At 42.0% G+C, this 13,565-nt stretch overlaps 1 long non-coding RNA gene across 1 annotated transcript in view; it reads right to left on the minus strand.

Moving 5' to 3' along the window:
- Nucleotides 1-3,264: 3,264 nt before the first annotated feature.
- The window catches only part of LOC129712784 (uncharacterized), a 101,358-nt gene continuing 91,057 nt past the window's right edge, over nucleotides 3,265-13,565 (minus strand). The window contains exon 4 of the long non-coding RNA XR_008726131.1: nucleotides 3,265-4,062. This is a non-coding gene — a long non-coding RNA (uncharacterized LOC129712784). The remainder of the gene's footprint in view (nucleotides 4,063-13,565) is intronic.

The raw sequence follows: 13,565 nt of genomic DNA on the forward strand, positions 1-13,565 counted from the left end.
GGGAGTAGATATTAGGTCTTAGTGATGTTTAATGGGTCTTATCCAAAGATTTGATATAATAGTAGACATGTAATGGGACGAAGGTGCACAAAAATGCTGGAGAAACTCAGCGGGTGCAGCAGCATCTATGGAGCGAAGGAAATAGGCGACGTTTCGGGCCGAAACTCTTCTGGGACGAGGTGCGCGCAGTAACACAATTTGCAATAACATTTATTTCTATAATTTCCCCTCGTGATTTTACCTTTGTAAAAAAACACAAATATATGGAAACTTTTGAAAATAAAAAACATTTGAAGTTCTTCCTGTTCCCATTAGAACATTAAACATGTTCTCCCTGAAGAAGGGTCTCGACCCGAAACGTCGCTTATTTCCTTCGCTCCATAGATGCTGCCTCATCCGCTGAGTTTCTCCAGCATCTTTGTCTACCTCCCCTTCGATATAATTGAATGATAACGAATCTCTCCATCAACCACCTCGACCGTTCGCCGAGCAGCACTGCCAACCCAATTAGCAATTCAGAGTTAGCAAGAGATTTCATATAATAGTCACTGGGGCTGACGGAAATTCAGTCGTGACAGACGTTTACAACTTCCCCTAAGAGGAAGCCCTTAATCTCCAGCGTATTTCTGCAAGATATATTTATACAGAATAGTCCACAAATAACAGCGAGACGAAGATTAATCAGAACCAGGAATTTATTGGCGATTATTACAGATAGCCTCAACAAGAATTCAATTTTTAACCAAATATACATCATATTGCACACAATAGTCATCTAATAAGTACAAATTGTGAATATTCTTCGAGAAGTTATGAAACGGTCCATTGATCAGTAAATCCCAGGATTGAGCCTTTCCATGTATCGTTTCTAGCGCCAGGCCAACATTTTGTCAAAACCTCATATCAAACATCAAACTATTGTAATTCATGCTTCAAATATTCTTAATCTGCTGAACCCTTCCTTACCCTAACGTGTGTGAAATATTGCAGCAACAGATAACCCCAATATATGCACACACTCGTATACACCAAGCCACATTTCCTCACAAAAAAACATTGTCTTAACGTGATAATTCCCAGACATCAGTTGGCACTCTGCATTGTTAATTACACCATGAAATTAGTATTTTACTCGTGCAAGCGCGTGAGGGAATTAAGAGTACAAACACACGAACAAATTAAGACTTCCTTCAGAATTGGGAAGTGTAAAATTAAATCATAAACTGAAGATAATATAAACGATATCTCGATATCGATAACCGATACATTTACTCGAAGATATAAATATACCGCCCTTTTTAATTCTTGCCTAATTAGTGGTCATTTATTGATACCATTATACAAATTGTTTCCCAAATATTATCAGGGTAGTCTAACTGTTATGTGTTCGTTATTTGATTATACGTCAGGAATCCAATTTAATTGAGAACCGGTGTCTTTCAAGACGAATGTGACTAACGCAGAATTTAAAATCAGTTCCAAATAGAAATCTGTTAATATTTAGTTCTTCTTTAATATTCATTCATCTTCGAGGTATACACATCGAGAGTGATCACAGATTTCATACTCATTCACCCTTCGAAGGTAAATTGGAGTTGAAGAGGCAGTGGAGACTAGCGCAGAGAACACAGGTGTTCATATCGTGTAGGAAGGAACTGCAGATGCTGGTTTAAACCGAAGATAGGCACAAAATGCCGAGGTAACTCAGCGGGACAGGCAGTATCTCTGGAGAAAAGGAACAGGCGATGTTTCGGATCGACACCCTTTTTCAGACTGGGTCTCGACCCGAAACGTCACCTATTCCTTCTCTCCAGAGATGCTGTTTGACCCGCATGAGTTACTCCAGCATTTTGTGTCTGTTTACGGATGTTCATGTCCCTTGCTATTCTCTCGAGTCCAACGCACCATCGCACACCTGGGGGAAGGCGTTTATTTTTGTGGGGGTGGGAAATAGGATCGAAATGGGAGGGGGGTGGGGGTGTTGTTATGCGGGGAAATGCTAACCCCAGTCAGTCCATATCACGTGAGAACATGGTCATTCATCAACATGGTGTCCGTCACAAGTCTGAAGAAGGGTGTCGACCCATTCCTTCTCTCCAGAGATGCTGCCTGTCCAGCTGAGTTACTCCAGTATTTTGTGTCTATCTTCGATTTAAACCCGCATCTGCAGTTCCTTGCAACACAAGAAACATGGCGACTGTTTTACAGTCCCGTCTGTGCCGACGTAAATGATGCAATGGATCCCGAGATATTAATCACGTTTAGTGTACTGACTCTTTGATCCGACTTTCAAAACAAGCTCGATCATGCCCCACCCATACAGCAGCCGTGCCCAGGGGTTGATGCTCCTCCATGGGGATCATCAGCTAATTGCAAGCTTCCAGGTGCTCCCAAAACTAACTGGATCTGTGCACGTTTCAATATTCTTCTTCTTAACAAGAAAAACAAAGAAATGATTACCCTGTCCTAATGCAACGAAGAAATAATTCTAGAAAGTCATTATCTATAATTTAGTTCTATAATTTCACAGATGGTGGAGTGACACTGATTTAAGATGCTTACTTTAAACCCATTTCACCTACATTAATCAATTTTGTTTTTCACCAAGATGTTCTTAAAAATAACAGGGGATGCTTTGAAATAATTTTCTAAAGAGCACATCTTAAAATTGCCCCAGTTCATGACAGGTTAAACGTGAGTGGATTTATAAATGGATCAGGGTGGGTGGTGAAATGGTTTTCGCAGTTAAATTGGACGCAAATTTGGACATACTTTGTAGCAGTCGCTGTTTGCACTCAAAAAGTATATTTCACATTGGAAAATTGAACTATCGGCCATATTAACAGCCACCATCAATGGGAGCTTGTTTTTGAGCCACGCCTGACTTCCCGTAGCTATTTGCGTAGGAAGGAACTGCAGGTGCTGGTTTTCACCGTAGATAACAAAATACTGGAGTAACTCAGCGGGGCAAGCACCATCATTGGAGAAAAGGAATATTGTTTCAATTTGTTAGTTCAATTTCTTTTTTTACTAGGATAAAAGCTCTAAGGGAAATTATACAAACAGAAACGCACACACCTCACCCCATACATCTCTACTAGTATATCAAGTGTTTAAGAAGGAACTGCAGATGATGGAAAATCGAAGGTACACAAAAATGCTGGAGAAACTCAGCGGGTGCAGCAGCATCTATGGAGCGAAGGAGATAGGCAACGTTTACGTTACCTATCTCCTTCGCTCCATAGATGCTGCTGCACCCGCTGAGTTTCTCCAGCATTTTTGTGTACCTTGTACTAGTATATCAATTTTTTTGGGCGACTGATTAAGCATCACAAAGACAATTCCTTCTATCCAGAGATCTTGCCTGTCCCGCTGAGTTAGTTACTCCAGCATTTTGTGTCTATCTTCGGCCATGCCAATTTACAGCAGATTGAAAGTTAACATCAGTCATTAGAAATATCTCAAAGCATACTCAATTCATGCAACGTATCTCAATTCATATTCAGAATGAACGTCTATGGAGGTTGCTCCGAAATCCATCCACGCCAATCGGAGATCGAAAAATACAAATAGAAACTTATTTTCCATTAGACATTGCTTTGGCCCGAATATCATGTCCTTTTATGTGTCTTTTGGTGCGAATGCATAGTCTGACCATTTCCAAATCAGCCCATCACACACACATAAATCTTTGTTCGCTCGTCTGTACGATCGATGCCTCATCCGATGGTGCAAAATAAAAATTGAGGAGAAGTAACTCGTGACAATAAAATACAAAGTGACTGAAAGTCGAGGTTCTTCCCTAACAAAGTTCAATGGCCAAAAATCAATATTATCGACCAAATGCTTCAAGTCTTCATCAAATTATATCTGACCAATGGTCCTAAAAGTCAAAGTCTGGTAATCCATTCCAACTTTCACCCAGATGTCATGTCTTCCATCTTATCTCCGAGACTCAGGCCCTTGCAACGTTCGTGTCGTGGTGCTATTGGGTTTCCTCTGCGATTAGAGGCAAGCCCTCCGTGGCAAGGACAGCTCTTCGGTTGACCCTGGATGTCAAATCTGGAAAATAACACATGAAAGACAATTTTAAAAATCGCATTAATTACAAGTTTTATAGCAAAGGACATGGGCCTTTTTGATATTAACAATCCACATAAAGACTTGTGTTAGATATCTTTGCACAACGGGATAGACGCAAAATGTGGCAGCCACTCAGCGGGACAGGCAGCATTTCTGGATAGAAGGAATGTGTGGTCACGATTTCGTTTTCTGAGCACATTTGAACGTAAGTTCAAGTTCAAGTGAGTTTATTGTCATGTGTCCCTGTATAGGGCAATGACATTTTTGCTTTGCTTCAGCACACAGAACATAGTGGGCATTTACTACAAAACAGATCAATGTGTCCATATACCATGATATAAATATATATTGGGTCAACTTCATAGCAGTGTAATGACCTGTGGAATAATTTCCTATATGTCTTTACATCCAGGTAGCAACGTAAACTGGACATTATCTAAGAGACAAAATGAACTGCTGATGCTGGGACATTGATCAAAATACCCAGTGCTGGAGGGACTCGGTGGTCAGGCAGCATCTATGGATGGGGTGGAGAGGCGACGTTTCGTTCCCAGTCTGAAGCGTCGTTTGCTCATTACCTGGCCCCGCTGAGTTATCCTGTTACTTTGCGTTTTGCTGGACATATCTGAGTTCGTATAATGAAACTGAAAACACAATTTTAAAGCGTCTAAATAAAGACATTGCGTTGGTGGTAAAGTGTAAACAATCCGAATCATTCGTTATAACTTTCGGAAGGGGGTTGATGGAAGATGGATAAGCTTGGATAGACACAAAAAGCTGGAGTAACTCAGCGGGGCAGGCAGCATCTCCGGGGAGAAGAAATGGTTGGGATGGAAACGATTGCACAAGAAGTTCCTCCAGCACTTTCTAATGCAGTAAATACGACCAGAAAACTAAACTTTGGGGATAGCATTCGCGTTTCATGCTTCAAACTGCGGCGCAGATACAATATCCACTTTTTAAAATAAAACTTCAATTGCATGATTTTATTAGGAGAACGAAAAGGGAAAAATACAACGATATCAAGGAATCGAGTGAACAGGGAGACGAAGCAAGTGATCCCAATCACGAATGACGCTTATAGAATTGCACCAATACAGAACCAGCGTGCCATTCTGATGGTTGGTACCTAATAGGAACCTGAGGGATAACTGTTTCATACAAAGGGTGGTGGGTGAATGGAACGAGCTGCCAGGGGAGGTGGTTAAGGCAGGTACTGTCGCAACGTTTAAGAAACATTCAGCTACATGGATAGACGCACAAATCTGCAGTAACTCAGCGGGTCAGACAGCATCCCTGGAGAGAAGGAATAGGTGGCGTTTCGGGTCGAAACCCTTCTTTTAGAGAGTTAATGAGTCAAACGCAAGCAGATGAGACTAGTGTAGATGGGACATGTTGGTCAATTTGGGCAAGTTGGGCCGAAAGGGCTGTATGACTCTATAACTTCTGAGACCAGTACCCGTCTTTAACCCTTCTTTACATATATGTATATCTGACCAAAGTCTTCCTCAAAGACAATGTATTCTGCAAATTGACCAAACAAACTGTGCAATCAGACCGTGGAGTAACCTGGTTGCGCAGATCCATGCCGGAGCTACAGTCTGAAGAAGGGTCCCGACCCTAAACATCACCCATCCCTTTTCTCCAGACTGACCCGCTGAGTTACTCCAGCACTTTACTCCAGTGCTATCTACTCCAGTATAATCACCGCTTAAGGTTGGCCAGCTCACACATGCAGCTGTACGACATTGGGTAAATTTGGGTCGGGTAAATCGACTAGTATCTCTCAGTGGACGACAACATGAGCTGTCTTTCGATCGATATGATCGATCATTTACACCTGCACTGGCTTCATATCTTTACTACGAATTTACAACCCGGCCGGTCTGAAAAAGGGTCTCGACCCGAAACGTCACCTATTCCTTCTCTCCAGTGATGCTGCCTGACCCGCTAAATTACTCCAGCTTTTGTGTCTATCTTCGGATTAAACCAATATCTGCAGATGCTTCCTACACCGTAGCGGTGATGTGATTTCTCGGTTGGTGCAAATGGAGATTGATTTTCCATTGAACAGATTGACTCACAACCGTCAATACGCGTGGTTTTCAAGAAGGAACTGCAGATGCTGGAAAATCGAAGGTACACAAAAATGCTGGAGAAACTCAGCGGGTGCAGCAGCATCTATGGAGCGAAGGAAATAGGAAATCTATCTCCTTCGCTCCATAGACGCTGCTGCACCCGCCGAGTTTCTCCAGCATGTTTGTGTACCTTCCACTTTCCGTTACCCGTTTAATATTCCCACAGTGCAAACAGCTAACAATGGCCTGTTTCCTTTATCATCGTTACTTTTTTAGCATATCTTTCATTCATTGTTCTTTATCTCCCCCGCATCACCGTCTATATCTCTGGTTTGCCTTATCCTTTTAACCAGTCTGAAGAAGGGTCTCGACCAGAATCATCACCCATTCCTTCTCTCCAGAGAAGCTGCCTGTCCCGCTGAGTTACCCCCAGCCTTTTGTGTCTATCTCCAGTAGTTCAGGGCTGCTCACTAGTTGTATGGTTCAGAAGAGCAACTGTAACCTGGGATGCTCCAATTTATCCTATCTTTGCATCTTTCTCTCAAAATTCAACTCGCTCCAAATTCCACACTTCCCTTTCCTGTCCTCCAGTTTCTCCAAACTAAACTTTTCCAAATAACGAGCCGCACTGAAGAGAGCAATGTATTGTTGTTTAAGAAAGAACTGCAGATGCTGGAAAATCGAAGGTGGAGAAAAGTGCTGGAGAATCTCAGCGGGTGCAGCAGCATCTATGGAGCGAAGGAAATAGGCAACGTTTCGGGCCGAAAACCCTTGTTGTTAGATTTGCATCAGATCCCATTTCGAAGAAACATTCAAAGTCTAATTATTTTATTTTAGCTCCATTGGACATGTCTTGCACCAAGGTCACGAGCCCAATAGAGTCATAGAGTCATAGTGATGCAGTGTTAATACAGGCCCTTTGGCCCAACTTGCCAACACCAGCTACACTAGTCCTATTTGTCTGAGCTTGGTCCATATCCCTCCAAACCTGTCTAACTGTTTCTTAAACGATGGGATAGTCCCAGCCTCAACTACCTCCTCTGTCAGCTTGTTCCATACACCCACCACCCTTTATGGGGACTACATTTAATAAGTACATGGAAAGGTTTAGAGAGATATGGACCAAATGCAGGCAATTGGGACTAGCTTAGATGGGGCACCTTATTTAGTATCGACGAGATGGGCTAAAGGACTTGTTTCTGATGTATGACACTATGACCATCATCCAATATAATTTTGCATCTAGTTTACTGAAAAAAGGGCAATAAATGTTGTTTTTGCCAGCAACACCCCCATTAAAATTAACATAAAAGACAAAAGTGTTGGATTATTGCAAGTATATTTCACTTAGTGAGTGGTGGTTATATGGAGTGAGATATATGACAGAGGGGGTAGGTCCATTTGGGGGAAAGGTTCAGAGGGACATGGGCCAAATGCAAGCAAATGGGACGTGTAGATGGGACATTTTGGGCGGCATGGACAAGTTAGGCCGAAGGACCTGTTTCCGTGCTGTATGAATCCGTCACCTTTCCAAATTTCACCACACAACCTATTTAAAGAAGAATCATGTGTGTGTGTGTGGGGGGGCATTTGGCACAAGGATTGTCCTGACTGGACTAGGTAACACCTTAGTTACGATATAGTTCAGGTACATATTGAAGCTATATCTACGACCAGACGGTTTTGATATCGTACTGCAGAAAACCCACTCATCAAAAAATAAACCCAGTTGTGTATGGAATTTCACCAACACCTTTTCACCAATGAAAGTGCAAGAAATGTAGGGGAATTTAATGGCTCTGGTGATTTGCTGCTCCCAGGATTGAACAAAATAATTCCTGCAATTTGCTGGGATGTGCAGTTTGAGCAGCCATTATAAACATATAACATGATAACTGTCATGGTGTGTAGTACAGCATAGGAAGAGGCCCTTTGGCCCACTGCATCTGATGATCAAGCTACTCTAACCTCTTCTGCCTGCACATCCTCATACCCATGTGCTTATCAAAAAGCCTCTTAAACGCCACCATGGTATGTGCCTCCACCACCACCCCTGGCACCACATTCCAGGCATCCACCACCCTCTGCGTAAAAAAACTTGACCTGCACATGTCCAGGAAATGTTGTCCCTCTGACCTTAAAGCTATGCCCTCTAGTCTTTGACAATTCCACTCTTGGGGAAAATGGTTTAGGCTGTCTACCCTATCCATGCCTCTCACAATGTCATATATTTCTATCAGGTCTGCCCCCAACCTTTGGCGTTTTGCAGAGAAAACAATCCAAGTTTGCCCAACAATAAGCACTCTTTGTAGCTAATATCCCCTGATCCAGGCAGAATTCTGATATAGATCAGTACCACCAGATATTAAAGTTGAATATCATTTTAACCAACATTCCTGAATCATAATCATCCAAATCTGGCAGTTTTTTTAATTTAACATTTAATAGCAGCAGCAGAACGCATTCAAGTAATTTGCCAACCTGTACCAATTCATGCTTGCACACATTGTAATTTACCTTTTAGAATCTACACTAATTCATCATTCCAAAACTTTTCACTGTGCATCGCTATACATGACAATAAACTAAACTAGACAACTATTTGGTACAACAATAAGCAACTATCACTTAGCCCACTGCCAACAATGTCCTCTTTACCTTCGTCATTGATACTTTTTTGCATATCTTTCATTCATTTGCTCTGTATCTCTCTATATCACTGTCTATATCTCCCATTTTCCTGACTTTCAGATGGGTCTCGACGTGAAATGTCACTTATTCCTCTACTCCAGAGATGCTGCCTGCCCGCTGAGTTACTCCAGCTTTTTGTGTCTATCTTCGGTTTAAACCAGCATCTGCAGTTCCTTCTTACACTTAAAATCAGTCTTTGCTTGCTCTTAGGTCAAAATTCACATTGCTCTGTACATTGAACGGCACATTACAAATGAAGCTCTTCCACGAACCACAGCAACGTCTAATGACCCTCCCATCTCTTAATTTAAAGTAAAATTCCAACAGACCGCACAAACAGGAGGCATCAGTTTCTATTTATTAACCGGTTTCATTGAAAGCATATTCTAAACCAGACTCTCCAATCTTCCCCCATTTCAGTCCCTGTGAAATCAACAACAAGCAGAAATAAGATTTAAAAAAAAGGAAATTTGAGTCACAGAATGTCCTCTTCTTTTGAAATGCAAAGCTTGGAACGGAGGATTTGAATCATCGATATCTAAACACCATTCAAGGCCTGTCCATCAGGTACAGAGATTTGTTCCCCAGCTTATCGCGTTCTATTGCATAGAACTAAATTGAGGGACACTTCACTGTGGAACAAAGACACCCAACCCCTGTGAGCAACACCCTCTTAATCTGCAAAACACCTCATGCCGCCCTGAACATTGCAAATCCCTCCACCATCTGTTCCAACTGAAATAGGAAGAAACCAACTCCCCAGACGCTGCTAACTGGTCCAGGAGCAAACTAGAATGTTTTTTAAAAATCTCTCGAACAAACTGGTGAGCTGGGTTGGAATTTTCACCCACTTCCACACATCAAATTTGCTCCATTTGTGCAACAATAATTAACAGTTCTAAACGTATATGATATATGCCAATTAATTTTGAATGCACAGCTTTTTACCCAGAGTAGGTGAATCAAGAACCGGAGGACCAAGGTTTAAAGATTTTTCTCCTCTCGCTCTGTAGACAGTGGTGGGTAATGGAACAAACTACCTGAGGAGCAAGTTGAGGCAGATACCATATCACCATTTAAAAGACATTTGGACAGGTGTATGGATACGGGTTTTGACAGATATGAGCAGTACCTCAAATATATGTATCCATTCTCACCTATTATTATATCTATTAAAGACTTTCTTGAAGTGAGGTCAAACATTGTCCATGGATGATAATCTTGATCAAGGTTTTCAAGAGACAGTATTAAATATCATGTTGTAAGATCCAGATGATTCTAGAATATCAAGGGCTTGTTCCGAAAATAACTCACTCGCCCTCAGCTAACAATGGCCTGTTTCCTTTATCATCATTACTTTTTTGCATATCTTTCACACATTTGTTTTATCTCTCTGCATCACCGTCTATATCTCTCATTTGCCTTTCCCCTGACTCTCAGTCTGAAGAAACATCTTGACCCAAAACATCACCTATACCTTTTCTCCAAAGATGCTGTCTGACCCACTGAGTTACTCCAGCTTTTTGTGTCTATCTTCTGCAAAGGTCATGTCTGACTGACATGAATGAAATATTTAGGTTGGTAACAAGGAAGGCTGATGAGGATAGCACATTTTAATTAGTCTACATGGGTATCGCAATGTGTTTAATAAGGTCCTGGCTAGCAACTAAAGTGAAAATTGAAATAAAATAGGAAATTGGAGGAGCAGCACCTCATATTTCACTTGGGCAGTTTATACCCCAGCGGCATGAACATTGACTTCTCCAATTTCCGGTAGTCCTTATTGTCTCCTCCCCTTCTCAGCTCTCCCTCAGTCCACTGGCTCCACCTCCTCCTTTCTTCTTCCCCCCTCCCCCTCCCCCTTCCCCTCCCCCTACCCCTACCCCTCGCCCTCGCCCTCGCCCTCCCCCTCTCCCCCCTCTCCCCCCCCCCCACTCTATATCAGTCTGAAGAAGGGTTTCGGCCCGAAACGTTGTCTATTTCCTTCGCTCCATAGATGCTGCCGCACCCGCTGAGTTTCTCCAGCACTTTTTGTCTACCTTCGATTTTCCAGCATCTGCAGTTCCTTCATAAATAAAATAGGCAAGGTGGATCTAAAAATTGGCTCAGGGACAAGATGCAAAGAAAAATATAACCATATAACATATAACAATTACAGCACGGGAACAGGCCATCTCGGCCCTACAAGTCCGTGCCATATAATGATCAACATACGTTTAATGTTTGAGAATAAGTTTACTTGGGGGTTCCACAGGGCTTAGTGGTAGGTCCCTTGCCCTTTGTGGTATACCTATATCATTTAGAATTAATTTAAGGAGCACATTTAAGAAGTTTGTTGGTGATTCAAAAATTGGCCATGATGTTGACAGCGAAAAGGACACCTGTGTTGAACAGAGATGTAACAATGTATTGGTCGGATAGGTGAGGAACAAAATAAAAAATAACAACCAACGGGAAAAATGCAAGACAAAATATGCAGTAAATAGGATCAGCATTTTACATATGCTTTACCTTTTCTGCGTATTCAGGCTGTCTAAGCTGGTGTGGAATCAAATAAATCCTTTTGAAATACAATCGCTGTTATCAAGTCATATGTTTTTGGTATGAATGTCATGAAGCTGTGGCTTGTGTGTGGTCCTGATTCAAGGAGCATTGACTCAGAAGTCAGATTGTTCATGAAAAGTGAGCTTGCAGGGAGATATAGAAGCCAAGTGAAAAATAGATAGATCCACCTCACTCATGTAAAAAGGAAAATCTGCCCATTCAAGTCAGAAAATAAAGGGAATGCATTCACACTTGCCATATCAAGATGTCACAATATGATGAGTTTGCTTGGTTTGATTAGGCTGGTTGAAGGGATGGCGGCACAGTGGCACAGCAGGTGAGTTGCTGCCTTTTACCGCCAGAGACCTAGGTTTGATCCTGACCATGGGTGCTGCCAGTACAGAGTTTGTACGTTCTGCATGAAACCGCGTGGGTTTTCTCCAGGTGCTCCAGCTTCCTCCCACTTTCCAAAGACGTGCAGGTTTGTAGGTTAATTGGCTTCTGTAAATTGTCCCTAGCATGTAGGGTAGAACTAGTGCACAGGTGATCGTGGTCAACGTGGATTCAGTGGCCCCAAGGCCCTGTTTCCACACTGTACCTCTAACCTAAAATATAATGCTATGCACCAAGAGAACAGACCCCTCTTATTCAAAGAGTGCCATGCCATCTTTGGATGCTGGTGGAAATCAGCTGTTTGTGGATTCTGTGCTACAGGTGCCGTAGATCTAGGAAATAATCAGGTAAAATATAGACACAAGGAACTGTAGATACTGGTTTACGAAAAAAAAAGACACAAGCACTGGAGTAACAGCGGGATATCTCTAGAGAACATGGATAGGTGACATTTTGGGTCAATCTGGTAAATGCTAAATCCAAGCTCTGCAGTACACAGGTAAACAATTCCCTCCAATATAAGAATACAGAAGTGAGTTATGGACATGTAACATAATGGTTAAAGTACTGGTCTCATAGCCATGGTTCTTAACAATTGTTCTAACAACAGAGACATGGGGTTTGGCAGCTCGGGAATTTAGATTGAAATAATGAAATACAGCTAGAATTTTTTTTTTCAGGCAGTGGTCTCAGTAACACAAAACTACTAAACTGTTGTAAAACGCACTTGTTTTACTAATGCCCTTCAGGGATGGAGATCTGTCTGTCTTACCCAGTGTAGCATGTAAGAAACACCAAATCCACCCTATTGTTTGACATAACTCCTGCCTTAGCTCAGAAGGGATTAGGAATGCCACTGATTCCAGACACATTCACATGCCGAAAACAAACCAAAACACTTTCATCTTTGTCTCTGGCGTGGCACTTTTCCGCATCATTAGTCTGAGCCCTTGATATCTCAGTATTTTTCCACAATCAGTATATTTTACTCACATTACAGTACAGTGTAGTGGGGACTACTTTAGGGCAGCACAGTGGTGCAGTGGTAGAGTTGCTGCCTGACAACGCCAGAGACTTGGGTTCGATCCTGACTGAGGGTGCTGTCTGTATGGAGTTTGCACGTTCTCCCTTTGACTGCGTGGGTTTTCTATTGGTGCTCTGGTTTCCTGCCACATTCCAGAGACATCCAGGTCAGTAGGTTAATTGGCTTCGGTAAAAAGTTTAAATTGTCCCTAGTGTGTAGGATAGTACTACTGTATGGGGATTACTGGTCGTCATGGGCTCATTGGGCTGAAGGACCTGTTTCCACACTATATCCCTAAAGTCTGAAGTACAATAACCCACCCAATAAAGCATGGACTACTTTATAATGAAATTGTGGTTTAAGTGTGATTCTGAACCAAAGAACATGGGCCGAGATATTTATCTGCAGAATAACAGACATTGCACAGACAATACATATGTCAAAGCGGCTGAAGAAGGGTCTCGACCCGAAATGTCACCTATTCCTTCTCTCCAGAGATGCTGCATGTCCCGCTGAGTTATTCCAGCATTTTGTGTCTATCTTGGATTTAAACCAACATCTGCAGTTCTTTCTGACAGATTATTTGTGCAAATTTCTGGAAAAGTTTACACTAATCATTAATAGCATATGGAGTTATTAATAGCATATTTTCACATAGGCTTGCAGTGTTTTTTTACAGTGAGCAGTTAGCTCAGATGCCTAGCTGATAATATCCAGGTTCCTTTCTCGCAAGATTTTGCGTCATTGGTCTC

Source organism: Leucoraja erinacea, chromosome 33 (assembly GCF_028641065.1).
Source record: "Leucoraja erinacea ecotype New England chromosome 33, Leri_hhj_1, whole genome shotgun sequence".
NCBI lineage: Eukaryota > Metazoa > Chordata > Chondrichthyes > Rajiformes > Rajidae > Leucoraja > Leucoraja erinaceus.